Genomic DNA, 24,499 nt, shown 5'->3' with positions numbered 1-24,499 from the left:
TCCCACAGCAATGACGTCACAAGCATTAACAAGAATATTCATTCATGAGTACTGTTGATCATCATAAGTGTTATACCCTATACGGCTCTCTGGCATAAGCACAAACTCATAGTAAATATTTCTATCACCTGATAATTGCTTTGTTATGAAATGAAACAAAAAAATAACAAAATCAAATGCACAAAGATAAGGGTTTATAGGGGTGTCCCGAATCATAAATTAATTTTGTAAAATCAATATCTTTCGTTTGTATAAATATATATTTCTATTGTTTCTGGTATATAATCAGAACGTATTTTTTTTAATTTTTTTTTATATTTATCAACTTGAATTCATATTGAAAAACTTAAATACTAGAGTTATGGTTTTTGATGATTCCTTCATAAATGCATACTAAACAAAATTACTATGCCATAATATGTTTTATATCAAGGTATAATGTTAAATTTCACTAATTAAAACTTATCTACTTAAAATTATTCTATATTAGCTATTATATCTATATTGCACGATTTCTAAAAATTCTATTTAAAAATGTTTTGAATAAAATTCGATAATTATAATGGATTGCTAAACTAAAATTTTCATGTTTTCTTATTGGAATGTAAATCAATAAAAATGTAATAAAAGCTTTAGAATTGGGGTTCTAGGTAATGAAATTAAGCCACTAGAACATAGGAAGGCGAGGGTTATGAGGCTTGTCTCTCGATGTCACCTGAGAGATATATATAATATTGGCTTTCGGAAAATACCATTTTTAGTGTTATTCTTTTTAAATTAATTTTCTCTTGATTAAAGCGGGTGTTTGTTTTTATTTTCTGTAATCATATTGGTCCATTTAGTTTCAGAGCAGCTTAAAAAAATAGGGAGTCTATAAAAATTAATTATTGTAATGGGAACTTAGTCTATGATGAGCAGGACGAGAACCCCCCACCCGACTGAAGTTAGCTAGAAAAAGGCTCCCGCAGTCCTAACTCAGCATAGACGGAAGGATGTTTATAAATTATTAGAACTTGCATCGAGATCCTCCGTGGTCCTGTACATTACATAATTTGGCGCCCAACCGTGTGGGGCCCGAGGGACGCTGTCCCCTGGCTCTATTTTTTATTTAATAACTTTTTCTTTTAGAGTTAATTTTAGTCAAATTTGAATGTCTTAATTTTTGCAATTTCCATTTTATGAATAGTTTTCAGAGATTTTCTGGATAATTAGCATTTTGAACGATCGAAAGAGCTAACCGCTTATCTGCTGTTAACATTTTCGTAGATTGGTATGAGCAAATGTGAGATATTCTTTATTTTTTTGTACACTTTTATTTTTTTTTCTCTTGGGATTAGTTTTTATCTTGAACTTAGATATCAGTAGCTATGAATCTATTAGGATTTCGGCAAAACTGCTGACAGCATTTTGACGACCAATGTTTTGTAGGAGAGTTTAAGTATAGAATTTTCTCTTTGCTGGTTTGTTCGGTAGACTTGTATCTTAGAAAAATATAAAAGTGTCCCATAGACCATTAGTATTATCCTGTACTTATCGATAGAGAGCCAATTTTATTCCATTTACATTGATATGCATTCCAAATAAGAAAACATAACTTTATGATATTTTTATATTCAATCAGTAAATATTTTCTGGCCTTGTCAAAACAATTTTTCCGTAATTTTCATTGCAACATTCTAATTTTTGCAAATTGGTTTCGATATTGAGCTGGAAATTTTTCGGAGATTTATTTTTTTTTTATTGTTTAGGGAAAATATTTTTCGTTAATTGATCATTAGTAATTTTTTTTGGCTGAAATGCATCACACACCTCCTCCGGGAGCTAATCCAAACTTGGATAGCCAAGGTGACCAAGCATCAGCTTTAGCACCTTTGGTGATAGAACCTTCAGTTTGTCATGTTTGTAATGAGGTAATGAGTGAGGGACAAGATTGTCTTATAATCAATGATTGTTCTCACCCATTTCATAGACGATGTATCGAGGATTATTTATCAAATTCTTCGGAATGTCCCGTCTGTAAGAGACCTTGTCAACTCAGTGAGTTGAGGAGTCACGTGATATCGTCCAAATCAGTTCCTACAGCGAAAGGAAATAAAAGGGGTAAACCAAGGGGTGCTATGTCTAAGCATTATAATACCCGTAATGCTACTCGTAATTTATTTCAAGAACCTCAATACGGCTACGTGGACCAAGGTACTGGAGTACCAGTGACACCGAATCGAAATGTTAATAACACAAATCAGGACCATATCAATTCTCCTGGCCCTGGATTAAGCAATCCACCGGCTCCCATTTCAATCGATTACGGTGAAATAAACCGCATGATTGAATCAAATTTAGCCCGATTGTTACGGGGAATGAATATTTTACCCCAGGGACAAAATTTGTCAAATCGAAATCATGCAAATGTGTCGAATGATGGTATCAATGTTAATGGTGGTTTCCAGGAACACATATCAAATAGTGAGCGTTTGGTAAATATGTCTCCAAATGTATTTTCTGGGTCAAGTGTGAATGGAATGCCATCTGATAAAGTGACATCTATAATCCAAAGTTGGAACATTAAGTTCGATGGATCGTCCTCTGGATTAAACGTTGAGGAGTTCCTTTATAGGATTAAGTCACTGACTAATGATAATTTTGGAGGCGACTTTTCCGTCATAATTAGGAATTTGAATACCCTATTGACTGGAAAAGCGAAAGAATGGTACTGGTGGTATCACAAACAGACGCCCTCCATATCGTGGAATGATTTCTCACAGGCTATTAGGGGTCAATATAAGGAATGTAAAACTTCTTTCGATTTGAGAGAAGAGATCCGTAATAGAAAACAAAAGCCAAACGAAACGTTTGACTCGTTTTTCGAATCTATTTCATCCATTATGGATCGATTACCAACGCCTATTCCAGAAAATGAACTTTTGGAAATTCTTCCTAGAAATCTCCGTCCAGAAGTTCGTCAAGATTTATTGTATGTTGAGATAAATTCGATTTCTCATCTGCGTCAGTTGGTACAAACTCGTGAGAATTTTCTTAATGACGAGTATGTACGACGAAATTTGGTGACACGCAGTCACCCATCGAGTCAAATGCAACGTAGACAGGTTGCGGAGATAGGTATAGATGAAGAGATTGATGAGACATTAGATTTAATGCCTAATGTCGATGCCTTGAATAAGGTTGGACAGAATTCTAAATGTTGGAATTGCAACACAGTGGGGCACTACTGGCAAGATTGTTTGGCCGAAAGAACCATATTTTGTTATGGGTGTGGTGCAAAAGGGATTTTTAAACCCAATTGTGTTGATTGTAAAACCCGAAACTCAAACACGACAAAAAACTTTCGAACCCTGGGTTCTCCAAAGGATTAAATCCAATAGAGAATCCCGCTTTGAATTCTGATTCCCAATGTGACAAATATTTAATTTCTGATAATGACATTCCTAACAGCCATGACTTGAATAAACCGGATACGAATCCTGATATGCCACGAAAACAAATATCGATCCTAAAGCGGATATCACAGTATGAAATACCTGATTTAATTGATAATTCTCGAATACTTTGTCCGAAGTTACCATACCATAAACGGTATGAAATGTATGTTAAGAAACGTAACGAAATTTTTAATATTTCATCTGTTTCCAATTATGTCCAAAAGCGACCTAAACGATCAACCACACGAATGAGGATGTTTTTTAATCGAAGAAAATTGTGTAAGAAATTTTTAATTTCTGCAATTTTCTCTAATCCGAAAGATATGCGCTTTTACGCGAAAATTTCATTTTTGGAATTCGATGAATATGGTCTGTTAGACACTGGTGCTAATGTTAGCTGCATCGGTGCAGGATTGGCAAGCCACAATTTTCATAAATACCCAAATTTTTCTAAATGTAAATCGCAGGTGCGAACAGCAGATGGTAATGTGCAAAATGTACTCGGCTGGCTTGATGTCATTGTATCATTTAAATCCAAGAGCGGTAGTGTAAGGTTTTTCATTGTGCCATCTATCGCCCAAAGGGTTATCCTAGGGGTAGATTTTTGCCGCACATTTGGACTTTTTCCAGATATTACTGGATCTGTTGATTTGCTATTTACGAACAAAACACCTTGTGATTTTTCTGAGTTATCCTCTCTAGATCAAGATCGCCAGATGGAATCTAATCTAGCGCAGGAAGAACGATTTCGTCTGACTGACCAACAAAATAGACAATTGGCATCTGTAATTGAATTATTTCCTAATTTCGAAACCCAGGGACTGGGTAGAACTAGCCTCATTAAGCACACCATTGATGTTGGCGATGCTCTACCTATAAAGCAGAGATTTTACCCAGTTTCCCCTGCGGTTGAAAAATTAATGTTTGGGGAAATAGACAGAATGTTAGAACTTGGAGTCATTGAACCTTCCAATTCTCCTTGGAGTTCTCCAATGAGATTGGTAGTAAAACCGAATAAAGTAAGATTGTGCTTAGATGCTCGAAAATTAAATTCGGTTACGAAAAAGGATGCATATCCATTACCAAATATTGAGGGAATCTTCGCACGATTGCCGAAGGCAAACTTGATATCCAAATTGGATCTCAAGGATGCCTTCTGGCAGATTAGCCTGGACGAAAAGTCGAAAGCATTGACGGCATTTACAGTGCCTGGAAGGCCATTGTATCAATTTGTGGTAATGCCTTTCGGGCTCTGTAATGCCCCACAGACAATGTGCAGGCTAATGGATGAGATTATCCCACCGGACTTACGCCATTGCGTTTTTGGCTATCTGGATGATCTCGTCATCGTGTCTGAAGACTTTCCCTCACATCTTGAAGTATTGGTAAGGATATCATCCCAATTTAGGAAAGCCAATCTTACCTTAAATATTTCGAAAAGCAAATTTTGTGTAAGGACAGTGAACTATTTGGGGTATGTGATTGGTAATGGTGGTATTACTACCGACCCCGAAAAAGTTTCTGCCATTCTGAACTGGCCTGCCCCCCGTAATTTGAAGCAGGTGCGAGGTTTTTTGGGGTTAACCGGTTGGTACCGTCGATTTGTACCAAATTTTGCCTCAGAAACTTTTGCAATAACTGAAGTGTTGAAAAGTAAGAAAAAATTCCAGTGGACCTCAGAAGCTCAGATTGCGTTCGAGAGACTCAAGGGGTTATTAACTTCTACGCCTGTATTGTCAAACCCGGATTTTGCCAAGAAGTTCTATCTTCACTGCGATGCAAGTGATTACGGAATTGGAGCCGTACTTGTGCAGAAAGATGACGAGGGTAACGAGAAGCCGATTGCTTTCATGAGCAAGAAGCTAAACACCGCGCAACGTAACTACAGCGTTACCGAACGCGAGTGTTTAGCTGCTCTGGAAGCAATCAAAAGGTTTCGTTGTTATTTAGAACTTCAAGATTTTGAAGTTATCACTGACCACTCTAGCCTTCTATGGCTGATGCGGCAGCCCGATTTAAGCGGACGTTTGGCCCGCTGGGTGTTTAAGCTTCAGCCATATAAATTCACGATCAGCCATAGAAAGGGTAGAGAGAATGTGGTCCCTGATGCTTTGTCAAGGATACCATTCGATGAAGTTAGCAGTGTAGAAATTGTGGAGGCAGAAGTTGACCTGAATTCTAAATTTTTCGATGCAGAAGATTATGTGGATTTGCGTAGCAGGGTTGTGGAAAATGAAGCGAAATTTCCAGATGTTAAGGTCATTGATAAATATGTGTATTTTCGCACAGAACATTATTCTGGTAATGACGACCAGGAACAGCGCTCATGGAAACTATGGATTCCACATGGTCTTCGAAATGATACCATTTATAGGGCCCATGATACTGCTGTCACAGCTCATGGAGGTACATTCAAAACTTTAGAACTGTTGCGCAGAAACTTTTACTGGCCAGGAATGGTTAAGGACGTTAGGGAGTATGTGCAGAATTGCGATGTGTGTAAAACCACTAAAAACCCAAACATTATTATGAGACCTCCTATGGGTAAGCACATACCTTCCGTACGGCCTTTTCAACGCCTTTATATTGATTTGCTTGGTCCTTATCCAAGGAGCAAATCAGGCTTTATTGGTATTTTGATTGTACTTGACCATCTTAGTAAATTTCATTGGCTTTGTCCACTCAAAAAATTTACTTCGACGGCTATAATGGACTTTCTACAGACGCAGATATTCCATACATATGGTGTACCTGAAACAATCGTTTCAGATAACGGCAGCCAGTTCAAAGCCAATGAACTAAACGCTTTTTTCACCAAATATGGCATTAACCATATGTACACGGCTTTTTACTCCCCGCAGGCTAACGCCTCGGAGAGAGTAAACCGATCGATAATTGCTGGAATTAGAGCCTTTCTGAAAAACGACCATAGACAATGGGATCAAAATCTCAGCGCGATCAGTTGTGCTCTTCGCAATTCATACCATCAATCCATAAACTGCTCACCATATCATGCTTTATATGGATTTGATATGATCACGCATGCTTCGTCTTATGAACTTTTGAAGAAATTAAATTTGCTTAACGAACCGACTACTGATTTATGCAGAGATGATCAGCTACAGCTTCTCAGAAATTGTTTACGAAAGCGTATTAGAGAGGCTTACGATAGGAATCAATGCCAATATAATCTCAGGGCTCGACCACAAAATTATAAAATTGGCCAGGAAGTATATAGGCGTAATTTTGCACAAAGTAATTTTGAAAAAGGCTTTAATGCAAAATTATCACCGGTATTTATTAAGGCTAGAATTCGTGAGAAATTGGGCAATAGCTATTATGTATTGGAGGATATGACTGGGAAAATAGTGGGTACTTTCCATGGAAAGGATATCAAATTATAGACGTCCGTTTTCCAGGTTATTTGCCTATGAAAATCTATCAAATAATCTGTTTTTGTAGTGGACGTCTTTGTCGACTAGTACCGCGTAGACACAAAAATTTCTGATATGCCTCATAAAGGAAAGAAAGACGAAAAGGGGATGAAACCAAGAATTTGTTTGCCAAAGAAAAAAAAAATATAGAAGGTCGAAAGAACACTTTTATTTGTTATACCAGGATCACAAACAAAAACTTGAATTCAATATTCTCATTTTTTTTTGGTAATTGTGCTGTCTACGCTGCCTAAATGACTCTTTGTTATAAATCAATTTTTTCTCAAATCCTCACTTATTTCATTTTTTTTTGTCTTCTCAAAGAGTAGTAGAACTCTCTCATATTACTATCAGGCGCTTGTCTCAGACTCAGATCACTTTACACATCATAGTTTTGTTTCATATTTTACTTGACTGTTCATACGTTTGTTACACAGAAAGTTGGAACAGAAATATTAAATAATTAGTCAAAGAATATTTTTGTGAATAAACCAAATTTTTAACATTTAGTGAATATGTTATTCACTAACCTGATAAAACAAATTTTAGTGAATGAATCTCTTAAAGTGATGGTATCTATGAATTTCAATTTATGTTGTGGCAACCCTGAATTTAATCGCGATTTTTCAATGGCAACTTTTGGGACGGTAATCGTACTTACAGTGATTGTTCGATCACACCTTTTGACGTTTTTCTTTAGCCACTTGCATGTCAGCAATCGAACCCCACAAGGCTTGCAAAATTTTCAAGAACTTCCTTTCCATTTTATCCAGTAAGGTGTTCGGATCAAAGTCACAAGAAATTAATTTTTAATTTACTAGAAAAATCGACAAACATCAGTGGAATTTTTAATGAAATTTATATTTCATATAAATTATATTTTCAATCAGAAAACATATTTAGTCGCAAAACGAGGTAGGTTCGACGAATTAATAATTTCGGCAGCGTAATAAAACTCCAATTTCATTCAGGTTTATGCAAATTTGTTGCCTACTCCAATCTGACTTCATCACGTGGAGTCAGCTTTCGACTCATCCAGTTGGAAATTAATATATTCATTGACCAAATTTAATGGGATCCCAGCATCAAGAGAAAATAAGCTTTTCCCATTCGAGAACGAGTTGTGTCCACGAATAGTTATATCATTGTCAAGGGTTCCGCGCCTCCCCACTTACATTAAGTAATATACGCAACCAACAACATTTCCATAGGGAGAGCGTACTCCGAACACTATTTTCCTGAAATTTATTTCTATGGCGAAATGGTAGAAATGAAGTAATAAGAGGAACCATAAATTTCTACACAAGGCCAGTGGGAAATTACAGCAAGTCCCTGGGCTGGCTGACTAAAAGCCATTCACATTTCACCTATTCATCACCATCTGAATTAGGTCGAATCATCTCATGATTTTAACTTAAAATCATCAATTTCATTATGGATCCATCCCAGTTTCATAATTTTTACATAAAGCCATCAGCATGTTATTTCTGAATTAAGGCAAGTCCCTAGTTCGACAGACTACACTTCACAGTTTTATCATAAAGTCTACAAGTAACTACGAGTCACCTCATTATTTCAATCAACTTCAACCAAAATTGTAATCGTATAATGTAATGGAATCTATCTCTGGGTTTAACCATATAGTCATCATTTGAATTAAACCAAGTCATCTCATCATTTCTACTTAAAATGATCAATTTCATCGTGATCGGCATAATGTAAAGAAACCTCCAGACATCCATTCCAGCCTCACCCTAGAGTCATCATTGTTTTACATATGTTTTAAGACCAGCTACATCATCTTTTTCGTTTAAATTCATCAATTACGTCAAGATCGATATCGTGCTATGAATTCAAGGAGATAAGCCTGTATTTTTGACATCTAAACTCTAAGTTAAAAAATTGGGATTCGACCATAACATTTTTATTGTGCTATTGCTGAATGGAATTGCAGATTTAAAAATATTTGCAAGAAAGTATAATCCAATTTTTATCCCATAAACAGCATCTACAGCATCGTTACCTGCGAAGGCCTTCTACGGATCGATATGCTGGTGAGTTTTATAAAAATTTATAATATATTTTGTGATATTATATTTTCTTGCATTGAGGTTTTTGCGTGAGTGTAGAAATCTTTAATATGAGATTGTGACTATTACCAGACACCTGTGCGTAAAAAAACAAAACAAAACAATCATTCATAAATGTTATACTATTGCTGAGTCTTCTTCTTCATGTCTGGAGCTGAGCTCCCACAGCAATGACGTCACAAGCATTAACAAGAATATTCATTCATGAGTACTGTTGATCATCATAAGTGTTATACCCTATACGGCTCTCTGGCATAAGCACAAACTCATAGTAAATATTTCTATCACCTGATAATTGCTTTGTTATGAAATGAAACAAAAAAATAACAAAATCAAATGCACAAAGATAAGGGTTTATAGGGGTGTCCCGAATCATAAATTAATTTTGTAAAATCAATATCTTTCGTTTGTATAAATATATATTTCTATTGTTTCTGGTATATAATCAGAACGTATTTTTTTTAATTTTTTTTTATATTTATCAACTTGAATTCATATTGAAAAACTTAAATACTAGAGTTATGGTTTTTGATGATTCCTTCATAAATGCATACTAAACAAAATTACTATGCCATAATATGTTTTATATCAAGGTATAATGTTAAATTTCACTAATTAAAACTTATCTACTTAAAATTATTCTATATTAGCTATTATATCTATATTGCACGATTTCTAAAAATTCTATTTAAAAATGTTTTGAATAAAATTCGATAATTATAATGGATTGCTAAACTAAAATTTTCATGTTTTCTTATTGGAATGTAAATCAATAAAAATGTAATAAAAGCTTTAGAATTGGGGTTCTAGGTAATGAAATTAAGCCACTAGAACATAGGAAGGCGAGGGTTATGAGGCTTGTCTCTCGATGTCACCTGAGAGATATATATAATATTGGCTTTCGGAAAATACCATTTTTAGTGTTATTCTTTTTAAATTAATTTTCTCTTGATTAAAGCGGGTGTTTGTTTTTATTTTCTGTAATCATATTGGTCCATTTAGTTTCAGAGCAGCTTAAAAAAATAGGGAGTCTATAAAAATTAATTATTGTAATGGGAACTTAGTCTATGATGAGCAGGACGAGAACCCCCCACCCGACTGAAGTTAGCTAGAAAAAGGCTCCCGCAGTCCTAACTCAGCATAGACGGAAGGATGTTTATAAATTATTAGAACTTGCATCGAGATCCTCCGTGGTCCTGTACATTACAACTGATATGGACCAATATCTGCATGGTTGTTAGAGACCATATACTAACACCACGTACCAAATTTCAACCGGATCGGATGAATTTTGCTCCTCTAAGAGACTCCGGAGTTCAAATCTGCGGATCGGTTTATATGGGGGCTATATATAATTATGGACCGATATGGACCAATTTTTCCATGGTTGTTAGAGACCATATACTAATAGCATGTACCAAATTTCAGCCGTATCGGATGTAATTTGCTTCTCTTTGAGGCTCCGCAAGCCAAATCTGGGGATCGGTTTATATGAGGGCTATATATAATTATGGACCGATGTGGTACAATTTTTGCATGGTTGTTAGAGACAGTATACTAACACCATGTACCAAATTTCAGCCGGATCGGATGAAATTTGCTTCTCTTAGAGCAATCGCAAGCTAAATTTGGGGGTCCGTTTATATGGGGGCTATACGTAAAAGTGGACCGATATGGACCAATTTTTGCATGGTTGTTAGAGACCATATATTAACACCATGTACCAAATTTCAGCCGGATCGAATGAAATTTGCTTCTCTTAGAGCAATCGCAAGCCAAATTTGGGGGTCCGTTTATATAGGGGCTATACGTATCAGCCGGATCGGATGAAATTTGCTTCTCTTAGAGCAATCGCAACCGTTTATATGGGGGCTATACGTAAAAGTGGACCGATATGGCCCATTTGTAATACCATCCGACCTACATCAATAACAACTACTAGTGCCAAGTTTCAAGTCGATAGCTTGTTTCGTTCGAAAGTTAGCGTGATTTCAACAGACGAACGGACGGACGGACATGGACCGATATGGCCCATTTGCAATACCATCCGACCTACATCAATAACAACTACTAGTGCCAAGTTTCAAGTCGATAGCTTGTTTCGTTCGGAAGTTAGCGTGATTTCAACAGACGAACGGACGGACGGACATGCTCAGATCGACTCAGAATTTCACCACGACCCAAAATATATATACTTTATGGGGTCTTAGAGCATTATTTCGATGTGTTACAAACGGAATGACAAAGTTAATATTCCCCCCATCCTATGGTGGAGGGTATAAAAAGCTGAAAAAGCGAAAAATTAAACTTTTCTTCCTAGAAGCAAGTACACAAAACCCAAATTTAAAAGAGAATTTTGTGTTAAAAGTATTCTTACTTGTATTCTCCGCTTCTTTGGCTCGGAATCAATACCAAAATTTGTAAAGTAAAGACAAAATCTATGGAACCGGGCATGCTTTTTTTTCGTGTGGAGGGTATAAAAATAATAAATAAATAAATAATGCAGGTTTAGCCTTCCAATGGCTGTGGATTTCTATTTATGCATAAATCTGTCTTTTGTTTGATCTCAAATATGATGGTTTATCACTTCCTGTACTATTAAGTATCATCTTATTTGAGACTCTGTAAAATACAGAGTTATGAAATAATAAAAGTCGAAAACTTCCACAGGGACCTTATTACCTATCGGAGATTTAAAAACATCACCAGCGGCGATGTTTTTATAAAATATTTTTCTAAAAGCTTGTTTTTTTTAATGATATGTATCGATGTTTTTTTTCTTGTTGTTATTTTTTTGTCGTTAAATATTCTGATAACTCTCGTAATGTGCTCAAACTCAATAGTATTTCCATCGAAGTGAAAAAGTCATACAGCAGAGGTTAAACTCCCCGTGTGTGTGTGAAATTGTTTGTTTTATTTAAATCTATTTGATCTTTTTTGGGATATTTAATTGTTCAAAAGTAAAAAAAATTCTCATTTTAAAACGGCACAAAATATTTTCTAAGACTTCTCCAAAAGAACTTCAGTTGAAGTGAAAAAAATTGATGGAAAATCGTGGGATGCGCTTAAAAAGAATTGGTTGGGTAAGAACTTTCAATTATTTTACTTGGAAGTTAATTGTATTAATATGTTTATAAACTGAACATTTGTCAGCTTCGTTTAACTTGTTGAAGAAATTTGATCCAAATATGTTTTTTTTTTTTATCGAAACTGATTTATTCGTGGAAATTCATTAAAAAATTAGACTACTGAATTAAAATTTTCATTTGTTCAATTCACATATATGAATTGAAGAAATTCAAATTTTAGATTTTAGATAGATTTTTACTTCAATTAAGAAATTAAATGAATCGATGAATCCTTTAAATTAATAAGTAGTTTAAGTAAAAAAATATTGGTTATATTTTCTTCTGTGTTTTATAGATTTCATATAGTTCACCACACCAGCCTGCCCCAAAAATAAAAATATTCATAATTTCGGTTTTCTTAGTTACATATTTTATTTACAAGAAGACATTACATACTAAACTTAAAACTAAGAGATATCCTAAAACCCTAAATAGCAAAACAAACAAACCGGAAGACAAATCCTTAAACTAAAATCTTAAAATAGGAAGACATTAATTTTTTTTTTCAATTTTGCTTAAATTTAAATTAACATTATTTTTGCACATTGTTTTCAAAATACGAACACAGTCGAAATGGGAATTTTAAAAATTCCCTTTAAGAAAATATATTAAAGCTTTTGTAGGTAAAAATGAACATATTTTACAACGTTTCATTTTGGGGGAAATCAGCAAAATAACTCACACTTTCCAATGACGATGAATGCTCAGACCTCTTTCTAGTTTTTCTGCAAGTCAGCCAAGAAGTATTGATGGAGTCGGGATTTAAAAAAATCAACAGCTTCTTTTCGCTTTCCAGTGGAACCACAAAGGCAGCATATCATTATTGGTGTTATTTCACTTCTCTCCAACGTTGATGGTTTAAGTAGTTGTTGTAGGCATCACGACAAAGGCAACATTGCGATTAGGCCTATCCAGCGACTTTTTCACTAGGTAGGTGTCTCGAAAAATACCTTAGCGTTTAAATTTATTTTTTTACGAAAAAATTTTATTTAAAGCTGAATTTTATTTTAGGAAAAACTAACATTCCTTATGAGCTGGGAGTCCTCTCCCAAAGCCACTAAGGCATGATGTTAATCCTAAGAACGATGCACTTGTAGTGTATGTCAGTTCATTGCGCTACTTGACTATTTATACCTGTTGCTGGCTGTAAAATCCACCCCCGGAATGGTGAAAAAATCAATTGAGAACTCAAGGGTGGGTTTTTGTTTTTGGGATTTCTCTCTAAAATTAGTTTGGCGGTGTTGGTGTTGGTTTTGTTTATTTTCTAATTGCATATACAACAACAAAAAACAAAACCTATATGGAATGGCTTTAGAATCCTTCAGGGGGTATTAAACTATGAACTGTACTTATTTTTAATATCTCCCTCTCTCATTTTCTCTCCTACTATTTCCTTCCATATCTCTTCTTTCCCGTTCTCTGTTTGAAATTCACTTTACTCTATTCACAAAACCAACAAAGTTAATTAATGTTAAACTTTGTTGGTGGTATTTGTTAGTCTTTAACATCGTTAAAATTCCATGAGGTGTTTATAGAATCCAAATCATTTTTATCGATAGTCGATAAACAATTAATGAAGCGTTATTTAATGGTAGTAAGATCCTCATTGCATACAAAATCTATAAAAAAAATATTTCTTTGAAATTTATGAAAGTTATGGACTATTTAATGTAATGTAAAGTGCTTCTCTCGTACCATCAAATTATTGAAAATTTGTGGGAGATTTCTGTGACTCATTTATTTGGTCGAACTGTGGATATAAGAAAGTCAGAAAAACCACAACTGTTATTTCTATATCATACATTAAACAACCACTACTGAATTAGAAAATCGGGCAATATATTTATGTACACGCACAGAAAAAAAACATATTTGGACATGGTTGCCGCATCCATTTAATGCTTATCTAGAGTATGTAATTGTCGCGAAAACCATGTATGTATTTTGTCTTTGTAAAAATAATTTTCGAGCTGAGAAAAATATATGTTGGCAATAAGAATTTAAATGGTTCTCAAATGCCGCAACCATATTCTATTATTTAAATGTTAGAATTTGAGACCATTACATGGTCGGAAAAATCATGAGAAAAAAGTATTTTTATTGGTTACGTATAGACATATCTAGAACCATTACATGGCCATAAAGACCATGTACATTGTTTTCGTGACAATTTAATTTTTTTGCAGCGAAAAGAATTGTATAAAAACATTGAGCAGGTTCACACGATTTTTATTTTGCGCGTCAGTCGTTTGTTGATTGTTTCTTGGAATGGACGGAGAATGAGGAATTACTGTGGTTTGTGTTAATTTATTTATTCAGAAGTGGCACGTGGTTTTATGTGAACACAAAAAAGGAAAGTGTAATTGAAAACAAGTATATACGGCCGTAAATTCGGCCAGGCCGAAGCTTATGTACCCTCCACCATCGATTGCGTAGAAACTTCTTCTAAACACTGCCATCCACACTCGAATTACTTGAGTTGCGGTAACGCTTGCCGATGGTAAGGTATCGTAAAACATCCTAACACCGTCTTCTAAATTGTAAGTAAGTCCATACGTGGTATATATTATAGAAAAAGAAAATTTGACAAAATTTTCTATAAAAATAAAATTTGACAAAATTTTCTATAGGAAAAACATTTTGACAAAATTTTCTATAGAAATAAAATTTTGGTAACAGGTTGGCTGATAAGTCCCCGGTCTAACAACGAAAAACACATTTTTTTTGTCAAAATTCGTTTTTATTATTCAACATAGTGTCTTTCAAGAGCGATACAACGATTATAACGACCTTCCAATTGTTTGATACCATTTTGGTAGTACTCCTTCGGTTTTGCCTCAAAATAGGCCTCAGTTTCGGCGATCACATCTTCATTGCAGCGAAATTTTTTCCCTGTGAGCATCCTTTTGAGGTCTGAGAACAAGAAAAAGTCGGTAAAAGCCAGATATGGAGAATATGGTGGGTGGGAAGCAATTCGAAGCCCAATTCATAAATTTTTGCCATCGTTCTCAATGACTTGTGGCACGGTGCGTTGTCTTGGTGGAACAACACTTTTTTCTTCTTCATATGGGGCCGTTTTGCCACGATTTCGACCTTCAAACGCTCCAATAACGCCATATAATAGTCACTGTTGATGGTTTTTCCCTTCTCAAGATAATCGATAAAAATTATTCCATGCGCATCCCAAAAAACAGAGGCCATTACTTTGCCAGCGGACTTTTGAGTCTTTCCACGCTTCACCGGTCGCTGTCCACTCAGCCGACTGTCGATTGGACTCAGGAGTGTAGTGATGGAGCCATGTTTCATCCATTGTCACATATCGACGGAAAAACTCGGGTGTAGTACGAGTTAACAGCTGCAAATCATAAATCATCAATACGTTGTTGTTTTTGGTCAAATGTGAGCTCGCGCGGCACCCAACACGTTCCTTTGATATCTTTAAGGCCTCTGCTATCTCGATCAACTTCATTTTACGGTCATTCAAAACCATTTTGTGGATTTTTTTGATGTTTTCGTCGGTAACCAACTCTTTCGGGCGTCCACTGCGTTCACCGTCCCCCGTGCTCATTTCACCACACTTGAATTTTGCATACCAATCTATACTTGTTGATTTCCCTGGGGCAGAGTCCGGAAACTCATTATCAAGCCAAGTTTTTGCTTCCACCGTATTTTTTCCCTTCGGAAAACAGTATTTTATAAAAACGCGAAATTGCTTTTTTTTTCATTTTATGCACAATAACAAAAGTTGCTTCACAAAAGACGCACTATCTCACAAACTAATTGACTTGCAGACATCAAATTTTGACACGAATCATTTGAAGGTTGGTAATATATAAAAATAATATGAATTTAATACTAGCGACGCCAAATTTTTGCATGGTTGTCAAATAACATATACCAACACCATGTACCAAATTTCAACCGGATCGGATGAATTTTGTTCCTCTAAGAGGTTCCGGAGGTCAAATCTGGGGATCGATTTATATGGGGGCTATATATAATTATGGACCGATATGGACCAAATCTTATGTGGTCTTAGAGACCACATACTAACACCACGTTCCAAATTTCAACCGGATCAGATGAACTTTGCTCCTGCAAAAGGAGTACAAATATCAACCAAATCGGATGAAGTTTGGTCCTCCAAGAGGCTCCGCAGGTCAAATCTGGGGATCGATTTATGTGGGTGCTATATATAATTATGGACCGATATGGACCCATTTTTGCATGGTTGTTAGAGACCATACACGAACACCACGTACCAAATTTCAACCGGATCGCATGAAGTTTGGTCCTCCAAGAGGCACCGGAGGTCAAAATATAACCCCCATCCTATGCTGGAGGGTATAAAAAACATAATGAAGTCAGCTTTGTAAAAAATTACCTTAAAATAAAAACCATCTTGTGGTTAAACAAAAATATTTCGTACAGAAAAATAACTACACATAAACTCAAAAAAAAGTTTACTTGGATCCAAAGGTTTTGACCTTCTTTAAGGATTTTGGTATTGATTCCGAGCCCAGAAATGAGGGTTCTTTAAAATAAGGAAATGTTTTCGCGACATATCTGGTCTTAAATCTAGGTCTATACAATTAAAATTAGGTTACAGATCTCATTTATCGAAGTTGCATTCTATTTTTCCGGTATATTAATAATATTAATCAAAAATGTGTTTCTTTACTTTAAGGAAAATTTGCCTTAGTTTAAAGGCATGCGACTTTAACGAAGGGACGCAAATTTTCAAAATGTGTGTCCTAAATTTAAAGAAAAAATTTTTGAAGCAAAGATTATATACTCTCATTTTAATTAAAATTTCATTATTTTAACCAAATTTGTCCTTAATAGTGTGTAAATTGCGCATCCTAAAATTGAGGTTGCGTAATCTTTAATATCACGTAAATATTTTTTTCAGTGTAGCCATACATTTCAATAAATTTCATAAAAATAAATTTTTGTATAAAAATCATATTTTTCTAAAATATTGTTATTAATTCGGAAACATTTTTATTTAAAAACAAGTAAGGAAAGTCTAAAGTCTGGCGGTGCCGACTATATTATACCCTGCACCACTTTGTAGATCTAAATTTTCGATACCATATCACATCCGTCAAATGTGTTGGGGGCTATATATAAAGGTTTGTCCCAAATACATACATTTAAGTGATATACTCTATCTGGACAGAATTTGATAGACTTCTACAAAATCTATAGACTCAAAATTTAAGTCGGCTAATGCACTAGGGTGGAGCACAATCTTAGTAAAAAAATATGGGAAACGTTTAAATCTGAAGAAATTTATCGAAACTTCGAAAAAGTTTATTTATGATTTATCGCTCGATATATATGTATTAGAAGTTTAGGAAAATTAGAGTCATTTTTACAACTTTTCGACTAATCAGTGGTGATTTTACAAGGAAAATGTTGGTATTTTGACCATTTTTGTCGAAATCAGAAAAACATATATATGGGAGCTATATCTAAATCTGAACCGATTTCAACCAAATTTAGCACGCATAGAAACAATGCTAATTCTACTCCCTGTGCAAAATTTCAACTAAATCGGAGTTAAAAATTGGCCTCTGTGGTCATTTGAGTGTAAATTGGGCGAAAGCTATATATGGGAGCTACATCTAAATCTGAACCGATTTCAACCAAATTTGGCACACATCGCTACAATGCTAATTATACTCCCTGTGCAAAATTTCAACTAAATCGGAGCAAAAAATTGGCCTCTGTGGTCATTTGAGTGTAAATCGGGCGAAAGCTATATATGGGAGCTACATCTAAATCTGAACCGATTTCAACCAAATTTGGCACACATCGCTACAATGCTAATTATACTCCCTGTGCAAACTTTTCGACTAAGCAGTGGCGATTTTACAAGGAAAATGTTGGTATTTTGACCATTTTTGTCGAAATCAGAAAAACATATATATGGGAGCTATATCTAAATCTGAACCGATTTCAACCAAATTTGGCACACATAGCTACAATGCTAATTCTACTCCCTGTGCAAAATTTCAACTAAATCGGAGGAAAAAATTGGCCTCTGTGGTCATTTGAGTGTAAATCGGGCGAAAGCTATATATGGGAGCTATATCTAAATCTGAACCGATTTCCAACAAATTTGACACACATACCTATAATGCTATTTCTACTCCCTGTGCAAAATTTGAACTAAATCGAAGTAAACAATTGGCCTCTGTGGGCAAATGAGTGTAAATCGGGCGAAAGCTATATATGGGAGCTATATCTAAATCTGAACCGATGTGGATGATATTTTGCAAGTTTTTCGAGATTCATAAAATATTCGGATGTACGGAATTTGAGGAAGATCGGTTGATATACACGCCAACTATGACCAGATCGGTGAAAAATATATATCGCAGCTATATCTAAATCTGAACCGATTTTTTCCAAAATCAATAGGGATCGTCTTTGAGCCGAAACAGGACCCTATACCAGCTGTACTTTGCACACAAAAATACATCAACAGACAGACAGACAGACGGACGGACAGACAGACAGACAGACGGACATCGCTAAATCGATTCAGAATTTAATTCTAAGACGATCGGTATACTAAACGATGGGTCTCAGACTTTTCCTTCTTGGCGTTACATACAAATGCACAAACTTATTATACCCTGTACCACAGTAGTGGTGAAGTGTATAATAAAAAAAAATCGAAACACCAAAAAAGGACCCGTGTTTTCCAAAACGGGTGATTTTTTTGATGGTCCAATAGAAAGTCTATATGTGATTTTATTTTTGTACTATACTACAATTTTTATGGCACTATACTACAATTTTATCTATTATACATTCTGAGTAAATCATTGTCAATTTTCGTGTGGTGTGGAACAATCGTGATTATTTGTACGAATTTTGACAAAACTTGAAAAGTCAAAGTACTCCATGTTTTATTTCCGATTTTTTTTTTCGAAAAATTTTCAAATTTATTTCAATATTTTCAAAAATTTCTTCAAAATCAAAAAAGTTAAATGATTTCCCCACTATCGTCATTTTCGAGGCAAAAATCGGAATTATCTATTTTTTGAGTAAAAATCGACAAAATACCGATAAATCTGTAAAATTGGCAGCACCGCTTGCCACTGTTGCCTCAATAAAAGTAATGCGATTTCTACGAAATCCATGGTGGAGGCTACATAAGATTCAGCCTGGGCGAACATACGGCCATATATACTTGATAATTTCCCTATAGCTCTTAGAAAATTATCCTTTAAAATATAAACTTTAAATATTGTAACAATATTTTTTATTTTTATTACTTTTAATCAATTCATATATTTTTTATGTTTAGTTTTTTAATGGTCATAATTTCCTGTATGTCGAGCTGAATAGTACACCATTCTTCTTAGATTGTAAGCAAGGTTACTTTCCATATCCCAATTGTTTTATTATTTCCGAAACATCTGGAACTTGAGGTTCAGCAGATGTAAGAGCCAAAACGCTCATTACTGCCACAGCGACTATTGCGAAGAAGGATTTCATTTTTAACTGTCGAAAAAAAATTAAAAAAAATAAAACAAAAAATAATCTTTTATTCACTGAACTTACGATTGTTTGTTGGTTTTTGTGAGAAGGAAACTTCATACTTGAGCTTCAGTGGGCAATGCTTTTTATAGAGGCCAGCTAAGTGTATTGCTCTGCATATGCTTAATTTAAATGTTAGCACGAATATTTTTTATGATAAAGAAATTGTTGCAGCAAAACTAATTTACTCAGTTAATGAAGTTAGAAAAAATGTTGAATAATTTGATTTTACTATGATTTGATTTTTTACAAAAGTATAGTAAAACTATTTTAAATTATGATAACGTATATAGTTGACTTTACTTTAAGGCCTTATAAAGTAGTTTAATTACGATTAGGCAAAAAATCCGAAATCTGAGTTCTTGAAGCCCCTGTAATACAGACTCAAAAAAGCTTACCCAGTTCCAAAGAGTTTGTGTTCACTTCTCAGCAAAAAAAGCGACACCAAAAAAGTGATAATGTTCTTGTTGGATCCGTAAGAGGTGCAAAATTAGCGCAGAAGTGATAAATTTAACATCCCAGCAAAAAAAAAAAATTGGAAGTTGTTCCATAAACATTTCTTTTATATTTTATTTTTTTTTTAATATTTGTTTATGTCTATAGCCCCCATATTTAAGCGACCCCCATATTTCAATTCTGGCTCCCCACGTACCGTGCAAAAGTCCATATCTTTTCGTAATTATTTATAGACTTACCTACACATACATACGTTTTTTGTCTAATATATACCACGTATGGACTAACTCACAATTTAGAAAACGATTTAAGACACCACAACCCAAGTAACTCTATTGTGGATGGCAGTCTTTCGTAGAAGTTTCTACGCTATCCATGGTGGAGGGTACATAAGATTCGGCCTGGCCGAACTTACGGCCATATATACTTGTTGGATTTAATATATACCACGTATGGACTTACTTCAAATTTAGAAGACGGTGTTAGGAGGTTTTAAGATACATTGCCATCGGCAAGGGTTACCGCAACTCAAGTAATTCGATTGTGGATGGCAGTGTTTAAAAGAAGTTTCTACGCAATCCATGGTGGAGGGTACATAAGCTTCGGCCTGGCCGAACTTACGGCCATATATACTTGTTTTTGTATAAATTTATTTTTCCCATAAAAAAATTAAAAATTGTCGTAATTTACAAAACTTCCTCAAAAGAATTTCCTTGGAAGTGACAATGCCAAAGGGCACAGGTTCAAATCCCAGCGACGAGGATTTTTTTATTATTGTTTTACTTTTTTATTGATTTTCTATTCGTTTTTGCGAAATGTAATTGTCCAAAACTTAAATTTTCACTTAAAGCGGCCTAATTCCCTATTTACTAAGACTTGTCCAAAAGGATTGCATCGGAAAGAGAAAAAATTTATGGGGTTCCGGGGATGCGCTTTAAAAGAAATGTTTGTGGACTTGTCCAAAACATTTCTTTTAAAGCGCATTCTTTTAAACTGCATCGGAAGTAGAAAAAATTTATGAAAGATGCCGGGATGCTCTATAAAAGAAATGTTTGTGGAACAACTTCCAATTTTTTTGCTGGGATGTAATTTATCGCTACTGGGCTAATTTTGCACCTCTTGCGGATCCAACAAGAACATTATTACTTTTTTGGTGCCGCTTTTTTTTTGCAGAGAAGTGAACACAAACTCTTTGGAACTGGGTAAGCTTGTTTGAGTCTGTATTGCAGCGGCTTCAAGAATTCAGATTTCTGATTTTTTGCCTAATCGTAGTTAAACTACTTTATAAGGCCTTAAAGTAAAGTCAACTATCTACGTTATCATAATTTAAAATATTTTTACTATACCTTTGTACAGTGTTAAAAAATTATCAATTTACAAACAACAAGCAATGTTATAGTAAAATCAAATTATTCAACATTTTTTCTAACTTCATTAACTGAGTAAATTAGTTTTGCCGCAACAATTTCTTTATCATAACAAATATTCGTGCTAACATTTAAATTAAACATATGCAGAGCAATACACTTAGCTGGCCTCTATAAAAAGCATTGCCCACTGAAGCTCAAGTATGAAATTTCCTTCTCACAAAAACCAACAAAGAATCGTAAGTTCAGTGAATAAAAGATTATTTTTTGTTTTATTTTTTTTAATTTTTTTTTCGACAGTTAAAAATGAAATCCTTCTTCGCAATAGTCGCTGTGGCAGTAATGAGCGTTTTGGCTCTTACATCTGCTGAACCTCAAGTTCCAGATGTTTCGGAAATAATAAAACAATTGGGATATGGAAAGTAACCTTGCTTACAATCTAAGAAGAATGGTGTACTATTCAGCTCGACATACAGGAAATTATGACCATTAAAAAACTAAACACAAAAAAGATATGAATTGATTAAAACTAATAAAAATAAAAAATATTGTTACAATATTTAAACTTTATATTTTAAAGGATAATTTTCTAAGAGCTATAGGGAAATTATCAAGTATATATGGCCGTATGTTCGCCCAGGCTGAATCTTATGTAGCCTCTACCATGGATTTCGTAGAAATCGCATTACTTGGATTGTGGCAACGGTGACAAGCGGGACTGCCAATTTTACAGATTTATAGGTATTTTGTCGATTTTTACTCAAAAAATAGATAATTCCGATTTTTGCCTCGAAAATGACGATAGTGGGGAAATCATTTAACTTTTTAGATTTTGAAGAAATATTTGCAAATATTGAAATAAAGTTGAAAATTTTTGGAAAAATTTTCGAAAATAAAACATGGAGTACTTTGACTTTTCAAGCTTTGTCAAAATTGTCAAATTCGTACAAATAATCATGATTCTTCCACACCACACAAAAATTGACAATGATTTACTCAGAATGTATAATAGATAAAATTGTAGTATGGTGCCATAAAAATTGTAGTATAGTATAAAAATAAAATCACATATAGACTTTCTATTGGACCATCAAAAAAATCACCCGTTTTGGAAAACACGGGTCCTTTTCTGGAGTTTCGGAATTTGTTATTTTTAAATAAAAATGTTACCGAATTAATAGCAATATTTTAGAAAAATATGATTTTTATACAAAAATTTATTTTTATGAAATTTGTTTTGTTTTGTTATTGTTGGTTTTGTACTTTAATCATTGTTGTTGTTTTTTTTGATTTCAGCTTAAAACCATGCATTGACAAAACTATCAACCAATTATCAGAATAAATTCAGTCAGTTCATTAAACCCAACAATGAACCACACTTGAACCTACCGATAAAAGGTTTTACATTGATAGCCGGCTAATGCCGAAATAAATTCGTACAAACATATCTCTTTTCCTTTGCCACCGTCAAATCATCGATTTGGATCAATTTTGGTATGGTTGTTAGCGGCCATATACTAACACCACGTTGCACATTTGAACCGGATCGAATGAATTTTTCTCCTCCAAGAGGCTCCGGAGGTCAAATCTGGAGAACGTTTTATATGGGGGCTATATATAGTTATGGACCGATATGGACCAATTCTGGCACGGTTGTTAGAGACTATATACCTACAACATCCCAGCAAAAAAAGCGTCGCCAAAAATGTAATGAAAATGTTCTTTTTGGATCCGGAAGTGGTGCAAAATTGACGCAGAAGCGATGAATTTAACATGGGCTTGTCATAGGACGGAAGTCCTCCATTTCAACAGCCGTTGCACTGAATTTGCATCACTTCTTTACGTGTGATCCAAATTCAATGTTTTGGATGTAAATTAAAAATTTCTGTGATATTTTGTCAAATAAATAATTTTTATAAATTTTTTTATAATTTTTAATGGATTCTAATGCTTGTCGGAAACGTTTGACCTCAAAAATTTTCAAAAATTCACAATTTTTATACCCTCCACCATCGGATGGGGGTATATTAACTTTGTCATTCCGTTTGTAACACATCGAAATATTGCTCTAAGACCCCATAAAGTATATATATTCTGGATCGTGGTGAAATTCTGAGTCGATATAAGCATGTCCGTCCGTCCGTCTGTCCGTCTGTCCGGCTGTCCGTCCGTCTGTGGAAATCACGCTAACTTCCGAACGAAACTAGCTATCGACTTGAAACTTGGCGCAAGTAGTTGTTATTGATGTAGGTCGGATGGTATTGAAAATGGGCCATATCGACCCACGTTTACGTATAGCCCCCATATAAACCGATCCCCAAATTTGGCTTGCGGAGCCTTCCGGAGCAGCAAAATTCATCCGATCCGGTTGAAATTTGGTACGTGGTCTAAGTATACGGTCTCTAACAACCATGCAAAAATTGGTTCATATCGGTCCATAATTATATATAGCCCCCATATAAACCGATCCCCAGATTTGACCTCCGGAGCCTCTTGGAGGGGCAAAATTCATCCGATCCGGTTGAAATTTGGTACCTGATGTTAGTATACGGTCTCTAACAACCACGCAAAAATTGGTCCATATCGGTCCATAAATATATATAGCTCTCATATAAACCGATCCCCAGATTTGACCTCCGGAGCCTCTTGGAGGAGCAAACTTGATCCTACCCGATTGAAATTTGGTACGTGGTGTTAGTATATGGTCTCTAACAACCATGCAAAAACTGGTCCATATCGGTCCATAATTATATATAGCTCCCATATAAACCGATCCCCAGATTTGACCTCCGGAGCCTCTTGGAGGGGCAAAATTCATCCGATCCGTTTGAAATTGGGTACCTGATGTTAGTATATGGTCTCTAACAAGCATGCAAAAATTGGTCCATATCGGTCCATAATTATATATAGCTCCCATATAAACCGATCCCCAGATTTGACCTCCGGAGCCTCTTGGAGGAGCAAAAGTCATCCGATGCGGTTGAAATTTGGTACATTTCGTTAGTATATGGCCTCTAACAGCCATGTAAA

The 24,499-nt window shown here is 34.9% G+C and overlaps 2 long non-coding RNA genes across 3 annotated transcripts; one reads left to right on the top strand and one right to left on the bottom strand.

Annotated features, from left to right (window-relative positions):
• Nucleotides 1-19,351: 19,351 nt before the first annotated feature.
• On the bottom strand, nucleotides 19,352-20,029 carry LOC142233940 (uncharacterized). 2 transcript variants are annotated; one of them, XR_012721518.1, is made up of 3 exons: nucleotides 19,950-19,964; nucleotides 19,671-19,825; nucleotides 19,352-19,610 (listed from the first exon to the last, which is right to left on the bottom strand). It is a non-coding gene; the product is annotated as an uncharacterized LOC142233940 (long non-coding RNA). The 2 variants fall into 2 exon arrangements; XR_012721517.1 differs by having other exon boundaries at nucleotides 19,671-20,029.
• A 1,356-nt stretch (nucleotides 20,030-21,385) lies between these two features.
• On the top strand, nucleotides 21,386-22,028 carry LOC142233683 (uncharacterized). The gene is made up of 2 exons (XR_012721468.1): nucleotides 21,386-21,708; nucleotides 21,770-22,028. It is a non-coding gene; the product is annotated as an uncharacterized LOC142233683 (long non-coding RNA).
• The last annotated feature ends 2,471 nt before the right edge of the window (nucleotides 22,029-24,499 follow it).

This window comes from Haematobia irritans, chromosome 4 (genome assembly GCF_050003625.1).
Source record: "Haematobia irritans isolate KBUSLIRL chromosome 4, ASM5000362v1, whole genome shotgun sequence".
Taxonomy (NCBI): Eukaryota; Metazoa; Arthropoda; class Insecta; order Diptera; family Muscidae; genus Haematobia; species Haematobia irritans.
The sequence above is the reverse complement of the archived record's forward strand: the minus strand, read 5'-3'. Positions and strand labels throughout refer to the sequence as shown.